We start from the raw sequence: 19,996 nt of genomic DNA, 5'->3' as shown, positions 1-19,996 counted from the left end.
TTCAAGAATGGGGACAGAAGTTACGAAGGGCTGTCACTGGTCCTCACCTGCTCCTGGCCACCTGGGGTCATCTTCCTTCCATATCCCTCCCCTGCAAAGCCTCACCTGCCCCAGGTGTGCTTCCAGCTATGCCCGCTCCTCCATGGCCTGCAGTAACTGCTGTTTAGTATCAGGGCCTTCACAGTGCCTTGAAAACCAGATAGTGAAGAGTGAGAAGTTTAGATTCCGGGAGCCTGGGCCGTTCCAACAGTGCCCCTTAAAAGGGCTAGGGCTAGGCTCAGTGTACAACTCAGTCAATACAACTCTGCTGTCAAGTTTCTTTGTTTTAGAAATAAAAAATTAAATAATTTTAAAAAGATCTCAGGCTGGGCATGGTGGCTCATGTCTGTATCCCAACACTTTGGGAGACTGAGGGAGGCGGATCACTTGAGCTCAGGAGTTCAAAACCAGCCTGGGCAACATGGCAAAGCCCCATCTCTACAAATACAAAAATTAGCCAGGTGTGGTTGTGTGCACCTATAGTCCTAGCTACTTGAGAAGCTGAGGCAGGAGGATCGCTTGAGCCTGGGAGGTAGAGGCTGCAGTGAGCCAAGATCACACCACTGCACTCCAGCCTGGGTGATAGAGAGAGACCCCATCTCAAACAAACAAACAAACAAACAAAAAACAAAAAACAAAAAACCTCTACTCTCTATTATTACCCATGGAATAGTGGAAGTGTTGGCGTGAACCTCAGATGGAAATAAACAGACTCATTAGCTAGCCATATAAATGTAATTTATCAAATAATGGTTTTCATCTATGATGTGTTAAAAAAAATTTTTTTAAGCCCTAACCCTGAGATTCTGATTCCCCAGGTCTATGGTAGGGCCCCAATTTGTAGATTTTTTAGCACTCTCTAGAGGATTCTATGGCAGCATCAGAACAAGGACTGAAATTTTCCAACTCTTGGCATGATCCCTAGACCATGGCCCCAGCTGGATGGGGCTCCAACCACCTCCGCGGCTGCAGTCCTTAGCTTGTTGAAGCAGTTCAGTCATTTGTAATTTCTTTTGCAGCTCTTCTAAGTTAAGCAGTATGCCAGCCTTCTCAGTCACTAGGACTCAAAGCTTCTCTTCCAATTCTGATTTCTCCTGCTTCAGTCCTCATTGATTCGGTTATGGCCAGAGGCAGTAGAGAAAGGAATGAACTAAGAACAGAAAGGACTGCTTTGGTGATCAACCCTCCACCCTTGCCTCACAACCACAGAACCGTAGCACTGGAAGGAACCCCAGGAATCCAAAGTTACAGATGGCAGGCCTGAGAGAAGGTGTGAGTTGTTCGAGGCTACACCATGAGTCACCAGCACTACAGCTTAACTGTGCACATGTACAAACCTGTATGACCACCTCACCATGCTTACCTGTACCCCCTCAACCTCCCAGCACATCACCCATGCTAAGGGCCCCCAGACCTCCCATCCCACCTTCCCCCATGCTACCTGTTCTTGTGTAACTCCAGCCTGAGGGTGTTTCTCTCTTTGGTTAACTCCTTGTTGTACTGAAAATACAGGCCAAGGTTAAGTCAGGATATAGCAGGCAGAGGAGCAGCTGGCCGACCAGTACCAACAGCTCAGTAACTATTCCACAGTAACACTTCCTCACTCTGAATCACACCTGACATTTTTTCAAGGCATTTCTAAGTCCATGATCTCATTTGCTTTTTGTTTGTTTGTTTGTTTGTTTTTTGTTTTGTTTTTGAGACGGAGTCTAGCTCTGTTGCCTAGGCTGAAATGCAGTGGCATTATCTCGGCTCACTGCAACCTCGGCTTCCCAGGTTCAAGCAATTCTCCTGCCTCAGCCTCCTGAGTAGCTGGAATTTACAGGTGCCGACCACCACACCCAGCTAATTTTTGTATTTTTAGTAGAGACAGGGTTTCACTGTGCTGGCCAGGCTGGTCTCAAACTCCTGACCTCATGATCCGCCAGCCTAGGCCTCCCAAAGTGCTGGGATTACAAGCATGAGTCTGAGCGCCTGGTCAGTCTCATTTGTTTTTAAAAGAACTTAGTAAGGGTGAAGGGACAGGGAAAGAGATTGAATTTATAGCTGGCTAACAGAGGCCCAGAGGGATAAAACAATATTGTTATTATTTTACCGTTATTACTACCACTGTTTGAACCCTTATTGAGTGCTTCACTAGCCACCATGCTAACAATCCCATTTAATCCTCACAACCACCATATGAGACAACTACTATTATTACCTCTATTGTGTCGATAAAAAACATGGGGTATTAGAGATTAAGTGCTTGCCTAAGATCACTCAGAGCTGGTATTTGAACCCTCAGGTGCATCTGATTCTCTAAGCCCATTTGTTCACTGGGGGTGGGGGCACAGATAGGAAGGGGGAAATCAATCTCTTGTTCACTTTTTGAAAGGATGATCCATTCACATAGTCCAAAGCTCAGAAGGTACAGAAGGGAAATATCTCCCAGCCACCCTGTTCCTCTCTCCTGAGTTTTTTGTGTTTTATTTTATTTATTTATTATTTTACTTTAAGTTCTGGGACACATGTGCTGAATGTGCAGGTTTGTTACATAGGTATACGTGTGCCATGGTGGTTTGCTGCACCTATCAACCCGTCATCTAGATTTTATGCCCCACATGCATTAGGTGTTTGTCCTAATGCTCTCCTTCCCCTTTCCCCCTAACCCCTTCCTGAGTTGATGAATCCTTGTAGACACATTTTATGTATATGATCATAGTATGTATGTAGACACACACACACACACACACACATTCCCTCTCTCTACACAAATGGTAACATACTGAAGATACTCTTCTGTACCTTCACAGTACAAGTACCATATCCCCCACCTAGCACTTGGCAAAGGCCAAAGCCAGTTAAGGGTAGGGCGAGGACTTGGCCTCCGAACTCTGCATCCAGTGCTCGCTCTCCATAGGACCCCTAACTCACCCACAGCAGCTAACTCAGCCCCAGGCTACCTCTAACAACCACACACACAAGCAGTGAGAAATAGTCCATGCTGCTTTCTGGGCAGGACATTCCATCCTGCAGAAGGGACCTTTAGGCTCACTCCGCCATCTGGGAAGCCAGGCTGCCAGGGGATGGGGCAGGTGGTTGGACTCACCCTGTCTGCTTTCTTCTGCTGTATGGAGACAGCAAAGATCCTGCTCCAACTCTCCCACACACTGCCAGGAATACTACAGGCAGCTGGCCAGATCTTTGGACTCTCCTGGAATGAGAGAGGTTCAGATGGGGCCCAAAGGACTCCCCCAATGGCCTGTCAAAGTGCCAAGTTGAAGGATGATGGGGTGCCCAGATTCCCACCTTCTTTCTGCCTGGCAGCATGCTGAGTGTGAGCCAGGGCTGTCTGTAACTCGGCTTTCTCTGATACAAGGATTTCTACATTCTGAATGTGAACCTTTGGTAGAAAAGCCAAAAGCTGAAAGAGAAGGAAAGAAACATTCTCCAGAGGACAGGAGGGAACTTCACACTCTCTACTCACCTGTAACTGCTCCCTTAGAGCTCCCTGCTTTTGGTGGCACTCTTTCTCTTCCTATAGGAAAAGGAATACAGAGCTCTTACTAGGGGGAAGCAGAGATGGTACAGCAAGGGACATGCCCCCAGAATGGCACCAATGCCCCAGGACAGTTCCACCCATGGGACCAAGTTATCAGGGACCTTATGGGGATGGGGTGGAATCTGGGGGGTGAGCCTTCCCCAGGCTGGGAGTGGGTGAGACGAGACTGAAGCCTCTACATCTGAGTGCCCCCCAAATCCAGCAGTCATGTTGTGAGCAAACAGTTACTTCTTTCAACTGATCCACCATTTCTTGGTTCTGTTGTTTCTGTGGAGACAGTTAAAGGATGGTGACTAAGGATGGCCCCCTCGACTCTATTCCCCAGACCAGGAAGGGGTAGGCAGCAGCCAGGAATAGATTTTAAAGGCAAAGTTCTCAGACTTAATGGAAACATGAACTGGTAAACTCTCCTCAAGCTCCCAAGGAAAGAGGATTTGGATCTTTGTTGGTTTTGGCCCACAGTCATAGAACTGAAAGTCTGAATCCGAATTCTCTCAAAGGGATAGTAACATAAACCTCTAGAGATGAAGTTTGAGAAAAGCTCCCCCTTCTGCCAGCTTGTGATGTAGAAAGGTATATTCATTCAACAAACATTTACTGAGCACATATGAGCCAGGTATGGTTCTTTTTTTTTGAGACGGAGTCTCGCTCTGTCGCCCAGGCTGGAGTGTAGTGGCCGGATCTCAGCTCACTGCAAGCTCCGCCTCCCGGGTTTACACCACTCTCCTGCCTCAGCCTCCTGAGTAGCTGGGACTACAGGCGCCTGCCACCTTGCCCGGCTAGTTTTTTGTATTTTTTTTTTTTTTTGTAGAAATGGGGTTTCACCATGTTAGCCAGGATGGTCTTGATCTCCTGACCTCGTGATCCGCCCGTCTCGGCCTCCCAAAGTGCTGGGATTACAGGCTTGAGCCACCGCACCTGGCCTCAGGTATGGTTCTTTTTTTTTTTTTTTTTTTTTTTGAGACGGAGTCTGGCTCTGTCGCCCGGGCTGGAGTGCAGTGGCCGGATCTCAGCTCACTGCAAGCTCCGCCTCCCGGGTTCACGCCATTCTCCTGCCTCAGCCTCCCGAGTAGCTGGGACTACAGGCGCCCGCCGCCTCGCCCGGCTAGTTTTTTGTATTTTTTAGTAGAGACGGGGTTTCACCGTGTTCGCCAGGATGGTCTCGATCTTCTGACCTAGTGATCCGCCCGTCTCGGCCTCCCAAAGTGCTGGGATTACAGGCTTGAGCCACCGCGCCCGGCCTCAGGTATGGTTCTTAATACAGGGATATGAGACAGAAAAAGACAAACAGGAGTAATAGCAGAGATATAACGCAGAAAAAGACAAACAGGAGCCCTTGGCCCTGAGGTTTTCATTCTAGTGGGCCTCTTTTTTTTTTTGCGGGGGGATGGAGTCTTGCTCTGTTGCCCAGCCTTGAATGCAGTGGCACCATCTCGACTCACTGCAACCTCTGCCTCCCAAGTTCAAGCGATTCTCCTGCCTCAGCTTCTTGAGTTGAATAGCTGGGACTACAGGCGTGTGCCACCATGCCTGGCTAATTTTTGTATTTTTAGTAGAGATGGGGTTCCACTATGTTGGTCAGGCTGGTCTCGAACTCCTGACCTCCTGATCCACCCACCTCGGTCTCCCAAAGTGCTGGGATTACAGGCAGGAGCCACCATGCCCAGCTCTAGTGAGCCTTTAAACCTTGGACTCTCAGAGCTAACAGAGCCCTTTGATATTCTCTAACTCTACCTCCTCAGGAAATGCAAGCCCAAGGAGGAGAGGTGGCTTGTCCAGAATCAAAGAGCAAATTAGGGACTCAGTCAGGATAAAAATATAGGGCTTCTGACAACTAGTCAGGCTAGCACTTTCCCAAGAGGCAACAACCCCAGGCACTCAAAGTACCCTAGGTTGAGATGATACGAGGAAGATTCAAGCTGTCAAATTCAGTTTCCCAAGATCTGTTCCACAGAAGATAAGCAGATCTTACTTTAGAAACCACTGATTGAAGGGCATTCTGGTCCCGGAACCACAGAGAATTTGAATATGAGGTGGAAAACTCAGAAAAAAATGTTAAACTCTCTGGAGAGTAGAAGCCTGGGAGAAAATCAAACCAAACCCATTCTCCTATTGCCACCCAGAGACACTGTCAACATTTTGAGCTCATGGGGAAAGTGTGGGCTTTTCACATTGTCAATGTCTCTGCTAATGGAGTAAGGCAGCCTGAAACCTCTCACTCCTAGGTCCCATAGTCCTCATTCCCCTTCCAGCTGGAAACCTGTGCTGTGACCAGAGGAACCAGAAGCAGGGTGAGAACACTTAGTGGACTGGGTCCTAAGATCAAAGATCAGTTTTGTGGCAGTAATGACAGTTCCTAGGGGAACTGTGATGTCACTATATTCCACTCCTCCCTGGGGTGGGGGTGCCTATCAGCATGACGCCTGAGTCACCACTTTGAGATGTGGGAAGGAGGTGCAGGGCCAGGACCCAGGTCCTTGGAGATGTCAGCCCAAAGACCCAAGGGAGGTCACACTTGGGGCAGCAGAAGGTAAAGACTGAGTATGGAGCAGGGAGCCCCAGGAGTCACCCACCCAAAGTCACCCTGGGGCAACTGGTGAGGGCAGAGGCTGGGCTGCTGAGGGGGAGGGGCTGGCTATAAGATTTTGGTTGGGGGAGCCCAGAGGCATTGGGTGGGGCCCAGCCTGGTGTGCCTCAGGAGTGGCACAGACTCTGGCAGCAGTCCTACCATCGGAGGGGGACTGGGCCTGGGTCAGGGGGCCATAACCTGGTGCATTTTACCTTTTTCTTGGCCATGGACAATTTTCTCTGTCAGGTTTCTTCCGATATCACTGGGCAGGGAGAGGCGGGGATGGGGCCACATCAGTGTGATCCCAGTGACAACTGCTAAACACTACTAGTAGCCTACCACACAGCTGTGTGACTGAGCCAGAGGAGGTGTAACCAGGGTCGCACTAGAATGCATAATAGGGGTGTGGCCTTAATGCTCGAAGCCCCTTGGTCTATGAGAAAGATGAAAGGGAAAGGAGCCATGGCCAGGCAGCAGCATGTCCAGAGGGACCTGTGGCCTCACAAGGAAAGCTGCTCATGTAACCACTGTTCTCCGCTCACTCTGGGAGAGGGGCAGGGCCAGTTTTCATTTTGAAAACTTTAAAACTTTAAAAAATAAACTTTAAAAATAATATGTCTGTGTATTTTATATATGTGTGTGTCTATATGTGTGTGTATCTATATGTTCTTCCAGAGCTGTCTTCATTATCCAACTTCTATGCCAGGCCTACGATTTTGGCCTTTTTCATCTTCAAATGGAATAGAAGAATTACCAGTATTCCATCAATTGAGGTACAAATCCTGTAAAAATGGAAAAATCCATAGCACACTTGATGATTAATGAAGCAGACTACATTATCCAACATTCCAATGAAGAAAATAATCATAATGATTTCTCTTTTTTGGAAAAAGTTTCTCTTATTCTCCTACATTACTGTTAAGATTTTTTTTAAACAAGAAACATGTCTAATATCTTTAAAAACACAAAGCTTTTGGGCCGGGCATGGTGGCTCATGCCTGTAATCCCAGTACTTTGGGACACTGAGACAGGTGGATCACCTGAGGTCAGGAGTTTGAGATCAGACTGGCTGACATGGTGAAACCCCGTCTCTACTAAAAATACAAAAACTAGCCAGGCGTGGTGATAGGCACCTGTAATTCCAGCTACACAGGAGGCTGAGGCAGGAGAATCGCTTGAACCCAGGAGGCAGAGGTTGCAGTGAACCGAGATCACGCCACTGCACTTCAGCCTGGGTGACAGAGCAAGACTCCATCTCACAAGAATAAATAAATAAATAAATAAATAAATAAATAAATAAATAAATGAAAACACAAAGCTTTCAATTTAATAAGCACTCAAAGCTCTTTACCAGTCTAAAGCAAATACAGGGCCCTTCTAAAGTAAGGCTAAATGCTAAGTGATGGGGGAGAGAAAAAGGACATAAATAACTCCTACTCTCATGGGGTTAATCACTAAATCCTATTTTTCTAGAATCACCTGGAATCTCTAAACCTTGCAAACGAATCTGATTTTCTCACTAAAAAATACTTGGTTACGACTTACAATCATGAAAACCAAGAACTGTGTTATGTCATTGTGTATTGCTTATTATCCAAATTCCACACTAGACTGGGATCAATGGTTGAATCTCTCATGATTTGCTCCATAACCTGTGTGCTGCTTATCCCAGACCAAACTAAGCTTTTTTCTAGAGTTCTACAATTTATAATTAGTATACAAGAGTGGTTCTCAAAAATGTAGTCTCTGGACCAGTAGCACCTAAGAACTTTTTACAAATTCTAATTATCAGACCCCACCCTAGACCTGATGAATCAGAAACTCTGGAGTAGGGCCCAGCAATCTGTGCTTCAATAAACCCTCCAGGTGCTCAAGAACATCTGGCATACAGCAGGTAGAAAAATGTGTTTCCTTCTGTAAGTCCAAAGCCAGGGATGCTATATGTTCTGTCTTGATATGAAACAATGACATGCAATTAAAAGGAATAAATCTCCTTCCTACTTCCACCCTCCATCCAATGTGTTTTATTTATTTTATTTATTTATTTTTTTGAGATGGAGTCTTGCTCTGTCGCCCAGGCTGGAGTGCAGTGGCCGGATCTCAGCTCACTGCAAGCTCCGCCTCCCGGGTTCATGCCATTCTCCTGCCTCAGCCTCCTGAGTAGCTGGGACTACAGGCGCCTGCCACCTCACCCGACTAGTTTTTTGTATTTTTTAGTAGAGACGGGGTTTCACCGTGTTAGCCAGGATGGTCTCGATCTCCTGACCTCGTGATCTTCCCGTCTCGGCCTCCCAAAGTGCTGGGATTACAGGCTTGAGCCACCGAGCCTGGCCCAGTGTGTTTTATTTTTATAAGTTAAATTAGAAAACAAGTGGCAATCAGAGATTTAGTCTAAAAAGTGTATTTACAGGTAACAGTTCTCATCCAGCCTGATCTCACACAATACCATTTACATCCTCTTACATCTAAAGTTTCAGAAAAGGATCTTCACAATGTAAGTCTCAGGCACACTAGGAGTTCTATAATAAAAGATCACGTAGATCTGAATGTCCAAACTTATTAGAGAAAAAAAATGGAATCATTGGTTATATTTTCAAATTGCATTCAATACGAAATTAAAGTTTTGAAAAATTTTCACCTTCATAATTCTAAGTTAATAGAATTAAACCAGAATACTCCATTCTTTCAAAGCCTCTAGCCAGGCAAAATTTTACTCTATTACTTCTTGCTTTCAATGGATACAAAAGGGAGTCCTGGTAGGCACATTTTGTATACCTGCAAAGATGCAGAACAGTTCCATCTGTTCAATATTAAAACACAAGTCCTGTAAACCTCAGATGGTAAGTGTAATACTTCAGCACTAGGACCAAAGCCTCAAATGTGAAAAGATACCAAGAACACCACTAGCAAACAAAAGTAAACTCTCAACCAGAAACAGTAGTTCACACCTGTAATCCTAGCACTTTGGCAAGCCAAGGTGGGAGGATTACTTGAACTCAGGAGTTCAAGACCAGCCCGGGCAGCACAGCGAATTCGTATCTCTACAGAAAATTTTAAAAATCAGCAGGGCGTGGTGGTACACACCTGTAGTCCTAGCTACTTGGGAGGCTGAGGCAGGAAAATCACTTGAGTCCCAGAGTTTGAGGCTGCAGTAGCTATGATCATGCCACTACACTCCAGTTTGGGTGACAGAGCAAGACCTAGATAATTACATTCTGTCCTGCTCCTGTTTACACTAAAATCACTAAGTTAAAATGCTTTCATTCAGCAGGATAAAAATTAAGTAAAATGTGACTTTGGAGTTTGGCTAGCAAAAAACAAAGAAAGAAAAAATAAAGCAAAATGACAAATTACTTACTGGGAGAAAGTTTTTGAAACTTCGATGACAGATAAAAGGTTTGTATCCTTAGCTTATAAAGAAATCTTTAAATTACTCAGAAAAAGACAAATGATTTTAAAAAGATAAAATATTTTATAATTTTATAAAATTACTCAGAAAAAACCAAATGATTTCTAACATAAAGTGGGCAATGGAGAAACAGGCACTTACTACAAAAATAAAAACGGCCAGTAAGCACATAAAAAAGATTCAAAAGCACTAAAACCAAAGAAATGTAATGAAAACAATATTTTCTGCTTAAAGACCAGCAAAGATGCCAAATGGAAGGAGGAAACTGGAGCTCTGTCGCTGTTGGTGGGAGTATAAACTGAACCAATTTTCCTGCAGGATAATTTGAAAATTTCTACTAAAATCCCTAAAACTGTTTTATATTATTTTCCTCCAGAAATTCTACTTCTATGAAATCAGTCTAGAAATGCTTTCCCGAGTCCATTAAAATGTATATATAAAGCTCATTTTAAAGCACTTATGAATTTCAGTTGGCATAAAGTTGAAACAATGACTTTTAGTTTTAAGTTGGTAACAAAAATAAATTCTCTATATATCACTTACTCCTTTCAGCAAAACAACCCAATACATACCTCTGTAGAAAATGTTTCTTCTGGATTTACCCAAATAACATGATAAATTCTCATTATTTTATTGCTTTTTAAAAATTATTTATTTGCTTATTTATTTAGAGACAAAGTCTCACTCTGTCGCCCAGGCCGGAATGCAGTGGCGCAATCTTGGCTCAATGAAACCTCCGCCTCCGGGGTTCAAGCAATTCTCCTACCTCAGCCACCTGAGTAGATGGGATTACAGGTGCGTGCCACCATGCCTGGCTAATTTTTTTCTACTTTTAGTAGAGACGGGGTCTCACTGTGTTAGTGAGGATGGTCTTGATCTCCTGACCTCGTGATCCACCCACCTCAGCCTCCCAAAGTGTTGGGATTACAGGCATGAGCCACCGCGCCCGGCCTATTGTTATTTTTTTTAAAAAGACTAAAACATATTATATTATATTACAGACACCGGTCACTCAGTATGTCAAAAGGCTTAAGATTGAACTAGATCATCTGCTGAACTTTAAACTTAGTACTTACCTCTATTTGTAGATGAAGTTTGAAGCAACTGTTTGGCTTTGAGGGAAGTATGAGGCAAATTTTTCAGCCTTTGTGAAACTGTTGAAAAATAAGGAATTGTAATATTTGCCTGTAAGTACAACATAAAGGCTATGGCTTCTGATACAAACTTGAAAATTTATCAGAGTGGAAACCATAAGGTGCAAATATGTTAGAATCCTAGAAGCAAGAGACCCCATTCTCCACAAAAAGGGGAAAAAAAAAGTCAAAAAGAAACAAAAAAGTGATGCTTAGTGCATTAAGGTGGAAAGAAAAGGGGATGGAACATAAGCTTTTAAAAATAGTTTCTTATAGATGAGAAAATCTCCAATGTGTCATTGGTCAAAATAGCAAAGAGAAAACAAACCACCAGCAAACATGCTATAGATGCAAAGAAAACAAAGATAAAAGTATAGAATAAACTATACAGCACACAGTATAGAATAAAGTAAGTGCAGCACTTGTCCAATGCATAAAAGCAGATTTTGGCAAAGCAGTTATTGTTAGATGAATTACCCTAATATGAAACCATAATCTCCAAACTATTCGAAAAGGAGAAGAAAACTCAGAACCAAGCAGGCCCTCAGAAAGTTACAATCTAGTGGCTTCACTATGTTCGGTATCTTGTAGCATACAACTAATTTTTTATCTAGGCTGTGCACATATGTATGTAGGTGGAGGGTTGTACGTAATGTTGGTGTGGGTTGAGGGGTTTGGAGGAGTCAGACCATCTGCCTTTTAAAGTTTTCAATGAAGAAAGCTAAGCTTTCTTCCAAACTCCCAATGTATTAACTGCACTGAAACTCAAAATTAGCAGGTAAGCAGCAGCCCAGGGCCATCCAGAGATAAAGCAGTTCCAATTTCTCCAATATACAGTTACTATGGCTCTGACGGACTGATGAGTCTCACACCTACCAGTGTAGTCATCTATTTAAGTGGCTCTAAAATATTTTAGTTACTGTACTGATTTGAAAGTCAGACTTCATATACCTCTAGGATTTATGTGCAAAAAAAGAGCTCTCATTGCTATAAATCTAGCCAAACTGCATAAACATTATTGGGGTGATAAAGGGATACCTGACATTATCAGAAAGAATTACGATTTCTCAGCCAGGTGTGGTGGCTCACGACTATAATCCCAGCACTTACAGGCCTTTGGGAGGCCAAGGCAGGGGGATTCGTTTGAGCCCAGGAGTTAGAGACTATCCTGGGCAACAAAGGGAGACTCTGTCTCCACAAAAAAATAAAAATTAAAATTAAAAAATAAGCCAGGTATGGTGGTGTGCCTGTGGTCCCCCATCTACTCAGGAGGCTGAGGTGGGAAAAGTGCTTGAGCCCAGGAGGCTGTAGTGAGCCATGATTGCATCACTGCACTCCATCCAGCACGGTCAACAGAACAAGGCTCTGTCTTTAAAAAAAAAAAAAAAAAATCTGTCCCCTGTACTGCTTAACTCTATCAAAACTTGAAAACTATTCTTTTCTCACAGATAATAAACTTTTAAAAAAAGTAACAAATGTGTTTGATTACAAATTTTATAGCACTCTAAACATTACTGTAGCTAAATAACATTAGATACCAACTTAACTTAAATATTGCCAGGCAGACAAGCAAAAATTTATCCATATCTAAAAACTCAATTTTATAATGGGTTATCTTATTTCTGTTGCACAAAAATACAGGTTACTATCGGTATTTTTTTTTTTTTTTTTTGAGACAGAATCTCACTTTGTTGTCCAGGCTGGAGTGCAGTGGCATAATCTCAGCTCACTGCAACCTCTACCTCCTGAGTTCAAGCAATTCTCCTGCCTCAGCCTCCTGAGTAGCTGGGACTACAGGCACATGCCACCACACCTGGCTAATTTTTGTAGTTTTAGTAGAGACGGGGTTTCACCATATTGGCCAGGCTGGCCTCGAACACCTGACCTCTTGATCTGCCTGCCTTGGTCCCCTAAAGTGCTGGGATTACAGGTGTGAGCCAAGCATCTGGCCTTAGAGTATTTTTCATCTACATATTTATTCATATATATGTTTCCAACCATTTATATTTTTATTCATTCACTCACTCACTCATTCCTGTTTTTTGTTTTTTCATTCACTCAAATAGTTTAGTATCTGCTTTACCCAGGTACTGTTTTAGGTATAATGTATTCAGTAGGCAACTAGGTGGATACAGTTCCTACTCTCATGAAACTAATATTCTAGGAAAGGGGAGAAAGACAATGAGGCAGTGAAATAGAGGGCCTGCCAGATAGTGATAGTTGCTAAGGAGAAAATTAAGTAGAAAAGAGGGACAAGAAGTAGGAGATTTAAGTTGCAATTATAACTAGGGCAATCAGAAAAGATTTCCCTAAGATGACACTTGCACAAATATCTGAAGGAAGATAGGAAATCAGTTATGCACATATGTGGAGAAAGCATTCCAGATGGAAGGAACACCCATTGTAAAGGTTACTGAGATAGGAGCATGCCTTGTAGGTTTGAAGAACAGAACCTAGGTCGGTTGTTGGAGTGGAATAAATGAGGGCAAAAGGTAACCAACTGAACATACAGTGACAGTTCACAATATCTGTTAACCATTAAAACAATTTTTAATAAAGATTCAATATCAAATACTATCTATAATAAATGCTTCTGGAAAGATCCTATTTGAATTCATAGCTACGGTGACTGCAATGGACCCAACCCTATTTATCCCTCAAGTTTTATGTGCGTTGTAATAATAATAGCATCTACAGACAAGCAAAAACTGCATTGGGAATCTGAAGAATAAGATTACACACCGAACCAGGTCATAAACTGTAAATTTGCCTGATACAGAAAGAATGAAATAAATGATTTTCCCAAAATGCCACAGTCATATAATATTACGCAAATAACAAAAATCCAGTGTTATTCTGAATTATCAATCTTAATTTTACGAGTTTTCTAAAGACAATTTTTTTTTTTTGAGATAGAGTCTCGCTCTGTTGCCCAGGCTGGAGTGCAGTGGCGCAGTCTCAGCTCACCGCAACCTCTGCCTCCTGGGTTGAAGCAATTCTCCTGCCTGGCTAAGTTTTGTATTTTTAGTAGAGACAGGGTCTCACCATGTTGGCCAGGCTGGTCTCGAACTCATGACCTCGTGATTCACCCACCTTGGCCTCCCAAAGTGCTGGTATTATAGGCATGAGCCACTGCACCTGGCTTTGATCATTTATATTAACTAAAAAGTTTTAAAAAAATATTTCCATAAAGAGGATCATGACTTCTAAGTGTTCTATTTCCCAAAAAATTTTGAGCCATTGGACTAGACAGCCATTTATTTCTTGTAACATTTATTAAATAATTTGCCAAGCCTTTATGTTTTAAGTCCCACAAAGAAAATGCAAGCCCCAATTAGGCCTTCTGCTTCCAGAAATACCTGCTAATAAAGTGTCTCCCACATCACTGGTGGTTAACAGATGGCAGTAGAGAGAATGACAGACAACAGGAAGTGCATAGATACCTTTGTTTCCTTCAGGGGTCGGCTTCTTCTTTTCTTCCTGTACTATGGACTCCTCTAGGTCCTTAGGGGTTGGGTCTAAAAATTCCCACTCTTCATTGGTATAAAACACAGTCCTCCGACTATCATTATGTCCATTCCCAGGACGGAAAGAATACATCAAATTTCTATTAAGAAAAATGATATGTGTTATTAACAAAAAGTAAAACAAAACATAATCTTATGTATATAGGATTGGCAAAAATCAAAATATCTGATAGTATCAAATGTTGGTGAGAATATGGAGAAACTGGGATTCTTATACACTGCTGGTGGGAGTATAAATTGATAATATTACCATGGAGGGTAACTCAGCAAGGTACTGCTAAGTTGGAGAGGTGCCTGCCCCTAACACCCAGTATTTCCAAAAAGAAATCCTTACATACGTGCACAAGGAGACACAAACCAGAACATTCACCGTAGCACTGTTCATATTACAAAAAAAAAAAAAAAATGGTACAACAACCTAAGCATTCATCAACAGGAGAATACACTGTGGCATACTCATATAGTCAAGTATGATACAGCACTCATTCATTCAACAAATGTTGATTGACCCTATAATACGCCAGACAATATCTAGATGCTTGGAATATCCTAGTGAACAAAACACAGCAAGATTCTTGTTCTTGTGGAATGTACATTTCAGCTAAAGCTATCCGTGTCATAGGGATAAATATTTTTTAAATGCTGAATGAAAAGTGAAAGAAAATGGAAGAATTATAGGTACAGCATAATACTGTTTTATGTCTTCAGATAATACTGTTAATAGAGACTATTTATAGATACATACATATGTAGTAAAACTATTTTTTTAAATCCACACATGAATGACAATAATCAAATACAGAATATTGGCTACCTCTGTAAAGGGAAAGAAGAATAGGATTAAGAAGAGAGGATTTGGCTGGGCATGGTGGCTCACATCTGTAATCCCATCACTTTGGGAGGCTGAGGTGGGAAGATCACTTGAGATCAGGAGTTGGAGACCAGCCTGGCCAACATGGTGAAATCCCATCTCTACTGAAAATACAAAAATTAACCATGTGTGGTGGCACATGCCTATAATCCCAGCTACTAGGGAGGCTGAGACGGGAGAATTGCTTGAACCCGGGAGATGGAGACTGCAGTGAGCCGAGATTGCACCAATGCACTCCAGCCTGGGCAACAGGGTGAGACTCTGTCTGGAAAAAAAAAAGAGGATTTTAATTGTATCTGTAATACTTTGTTTTTAAAAATGCAGTGGAAAAATGACAAAACTATAAAAACGAGTCATGGCTATCTGCATAATCAATACACTTGCCTGAGTGCTAAAAATATTTCATTAAAAGTTTTAAAAACTAGGTTGGGATTTCCGTTTCCAGTGAAGATGGAATAACAGGAACTACATTTACCTTCCGCCATGAAAACAAAAGAACTGAAAAAAGTATAGAAACTGTGGTTTTCGGTCATTGGCCGTCAGGCAGCAAAGGACAGTGTTCCTGAGAGAGGGAAAGCCAACGAGGTAAGCCCACCTTACTGTCCAGGGACAGTTTCCAGGCCAGGGTGCAGGCAAGGGGCACCTAGGAGGAGCCCAGCATCTCTTTGAGCTGAGAAGATAGACTGAGGAGTCTCAAGGCAGTTGCAGCTCACAGAGCAGGGTAATAAAGAGACAGGGGCTGTACAGAGGTAGTGTTGCAGAGATCTTAGATGGTACCCCAAATCTTCAACTGAGTACTGATCAGGGCTTGCATGTGAGAAAACTGAGAACAGGGAAAGAACCCCATGAGAGAAGCAAAGGAAACAATCCCAGAGCCTCACACAGGACCGGACATAGTGCCTAATCTCACCAGTCAGAGTGGAAAACCTCATAATTCACAGGGCATCAGAAAGAGTACTCAGAAAAGCTACCGACAGCATCCCTAACGCCTGCTCTCATCTTACCTAGTAAAGCTTAAAAGCAAACTTCAAAAGGATCAAACTGTTTCTGAATAACTTAATACATCCAAGAACAAAGCTCAAGGATATTTATAGCAATACCAAAAAATCCAGCACACAAAAAGGTAAAATTCACAATAGCTGGTATCCAATTTTAAAAATGACCAGGCATGTGAGAAGTGAGAAGTACATCACATAATGAGGAGAAAAATCAGTCAACAGAAACAGGCCAGAAACAACAAATGATAACATTAGCAGACAGGGACTCTAAAAGTTCTAACTGTATTCTTCATGTTCTCGGAGCTAGAAAAAAAGAATGAACATCTTAAGAGACATGGAAGATATTTTTTAAACAACAGATTTAAATCAAATTTCCAAAGATAAAACTATAATGCCTGTGGTGAAAAATATGCTAAATGAGAATAAGAGCAGACTAGACATTGTAGAAGGAAAGACTAGTGAATTTGATGACCCTGCAATAGAAATGACCTAAAATGAAACAGAAAAAAGACAAAAGAAACAAGGGAAGGAAGGAAGGAAGGATGGACCAATGAGCCAGTCACTGAAGGAGAGGAGAAAGGGAGGAAATGGAATAAAAGTATGTGAAGAAATAATGACCAAAAAATTTTCCAAATTTGATGAAAACTAGAAACTCACAGATCAAAGAAGCTCAACAAACTTCAAGCACAAGAATCATGAAGAAAACGGTATCAAGGCACATGATAACTAAATTGCTTAATATAAATAATATTTAAAGTTGTAAGTATAACCTTAACTTGCAAAAGAAATAAAGGAATAGTCAAATTTTAAAAGTTAAACTGTCAAAAGATGAAGAGTCATCTTAAATTAATTCATTTGAGCAGTCAGTAAATGGAGTGGTGAGGAAGAGAACATGCTCACATGAACCACCTACACATACACATATGCCATTCTCTTACTTCATAGAGCCATACTTATTGAATACTACTCAGCAATAAAAGAGATGAAATACGAAAACACCAAACAATATAAATAAGTCTCCAAAAGGTTAAGTGAAAGAAAACACACAGGAGACTACACAGAGTAGGATTCCATTTATATAAAATTTTTTGTAGTGACACAAAGCTATAGTGACAGAAAGCAGATCAGAGGTTGCCCAGGGCCGGGGATTAAGGGAAGGGATCAACTGCAAAAGAGCGTGAAGGCATTTTTAAAGGTGATGGAAATGTTCTACTTATCTTGATTATGGAGGTGTTTACATCACTCTGTATAATTTCTAAAATTCATCAGCCTATTCACCTAAAATAAGTGAACTTACTGGAGGTAAATTATACCTCAATGAAGTTATTAAAATAAACATGCAAATAAATACGGAAGAGGAAGAAATGTATAATATGGTGTTTTCTGAGGAAGATTAAAGGTAAGGAGGGAAAAGGTGGTTTCATCTCTAGTTTGAATCAGGCAGATGATATTCTCATGTAAAATAGTAATTTCTCAATTTTTTTTTTTTCTTTTTGAGATGGAGTTTCAGGCTTGTTGCCCAGGTTGGAGTGAAATGGTGCGATCTTGGCTCACTGCAACCTCCTAGGTTCAAGTGATTCTCCAGCCTCAGCCTCCCCAGTAGCTGGGATTACAGGCGCCTGCCACCACACCCAGCTAATTTTTGTATTTCTAGTAGAGACAGGGTTTCGCCATGTTGGCAGGCTGGTCTCAAACTCCTGACCTCATGATCCTCCTGCCTTGGCCTCCCAAAGTGCTGGGATTATAGGCATGAGCCACTGTGCCGCACCCCTCAATGTGTTTTTTAAAGCATATCGTTTTTCCTTTTTACTTGTACTTTAAACACTCAGAAGAATGCAGAGAAGTTATGTAACACACTTATGTTCTCATCACACTGTTACAACATGTGAATGTATAACCTTTTGCTAACCGCTTTAACAAAGAGTCACTGTTTAGAACTCATATTCACTTTCTCATAGCTTATTTACTTAGGACCAAGAGGGAGCTGGTCAACAACGTAAAGCATCTTGCACGTGCTATTTATTTCCTAAGTCTCTTCCAGAGCCTGGCATTGTGCCACACATTTTCATAGAAAACTGCATAAAAGGATTCTAGTCAATTCCCATGTAACCCAATGAGCAAGATACTGTATAAAGTCTGATTTTATAAAAATTATTAAAAAATTATAAAAGTTTAGAGAAAGCTATTTCGAAACAGCTGCTCAGGAAGAAAACTCTCACAAATGCTTGCTATACTTTTCCTCGTTTTTTTTTGACACACCACTGGACTCAGTGTACCATGACGTTTCAGTGGCCCTGCCTATGGCAAGGATCTCACAACAGCCTTCTCTTAGGTGGTATGCCACTACTACCACCATCAATTTTAGGAATTCAATTCTCCTTGCCATTTGCCCTAGCCATCAAACTGTGCTCCTTAGCTCTGGTTCCTAAAGGATGAATGCAGGAAAGAGGAGTAAGAGCAGGGACACCCCACATGGCCTGTGGAGAAAGAACAGCAATTTCAATGACTTAGAACTGCCACACACACTCCTTCCTCCCACCATGGCTCTGTGTTTCCAGCCTGTCACAAGCCGACTCACACAAAGCTGTGCTCTAACCTGCAGCTGAGGGACAGCCTTGCTCGGGGTGCGGTGCCACTTGCCAAGCCCTGGGTAACAGAGAAATGGAATCAGGCTCAAAGTGAAAGCCTCCTAAAGCTGAAACACTATATAGCCAATTCCTGTTTTTGCTCTTATGTGGCGAAACCCAATTCTGGGACTGTGCAACAGGGAGGTCATTAGGGGGCAGACTTTTCAGACACACTCCCCCTGTCTGCTCTGGCCCACAGAGGCCTCGGTGGTAAACATGTGTCCTGCCTGTGCACTGTACTGAGGAGCTCACAGCTGGTTTGAATGGAGGGTGTTTTGAAGCTGGTGTTAGAGTCTGTTCTATGGCAGTACCTGCTGGTTAAAGATCCCAATCTCATTTGACAGATCTTTGAGAGGCCTTCTGTGTTCTCCCAGGCATTGTGCCAGGTGCCCACCTATAAACACTCAGCTGCTCTGAAGTGGAAAGTGCCGCCAACCAGCAAAAGAGCACCTTGGTAGGGGCTGTGTTCAGCCGGAGCTTTTTTTAAACAAATACCAGCGATGTGTCATCATTAAGAAAACCACTTTCTTTTTTTTTTTTTTTTTTTGAGACGGAGTCTCGCTCTGTCGCCCAGGCTGGAGTGCAGTGGCCGGATCTCAGCTCACTGCAAGCTCCGCCTCCCGGGTTTACGCCATTCTCCTGCCTCAGCCTCCCGAGTAGCTGGGACTACAGGCGCCCGCCACCTCACCCGGCTAGTTTTTTGTATTTTTAGTAGAGACGGGGTTTCACCATGTTAGCCAGGATGGTCTCGATCTCCTGACCTTGTGATCCGCCCGTCTCGGCCTCCCAAAGTGCTGGGATTACAGGCTTGAGCCACCGCGCCCGGCCTAAAAAGAAAACCACTTTCTAAGCTTACATATTTCAGATGGAAGTTGGAACAGTTTAAAAATGTCTTAACTAAAACAGTTATCATTTTTTTGACATGCATTTTTTTGACACGCGTTTGAATTCTGTTAACCAGCTAGAATTTATGAGTTGACAGAATTGTTGGGAAATGTTCCATCAAATCTCTTCCGAGTTAACCCCTCCACAAACTGCGTGCACAGCCATGTTTTAGGCAACACCACAACCTCTTCAGCAGTGGGATGCCACGGCCGAAGCAGAGGGTTTGCACTTGCCGGGACTTTGTGCATAGGAGGGAGGCAGGCTACCACTGCTGCCAGCTCCCTTCCTTCCTCCAGACTACAAGCCCTGTTGAGGGAAACAAAGGTTGGGGGTGCAGGGAGGAGGTGGTTGGGGGGGTTTCCTCTGTAGCCATCCCAATAAAGTTGACTCAGTA

At 42.7% G+C, this 19,996-nt stretch overlaps 1 pseudogene; it reads left to right on the top strand.

Moving 5' to 3' along the window:
- Window positions 1–7: 7 nt before the first annotated feature.
- LOC139356473 (uncharacterized) lies at window positions 8–3,124 on the top strand (annotated as a pseudogene).
- Window positions 3,125–19,996: the final 16,872 nt, after the last annotated feature.

The sequence above is a fragment of the Macaca nemestrina genome, chromosome 10, assembly GCF_043159975.1.
Source record: "Macaca nemestrina isolate mMacNem1 chromosome 10, mMacNem.hap1, whole genome shotgun sequence".
NCBI lineage: Eukaryota > Metazoa > Chordata > Mammalia > Primates > Cercopithecidae > Macaca > Macaca nemestrina.
The sequence above is the reverse complement of the archived record's forward strand: the minus strand, read 5'-3'. Positions and strand labels throughout refer to the sequence as shown.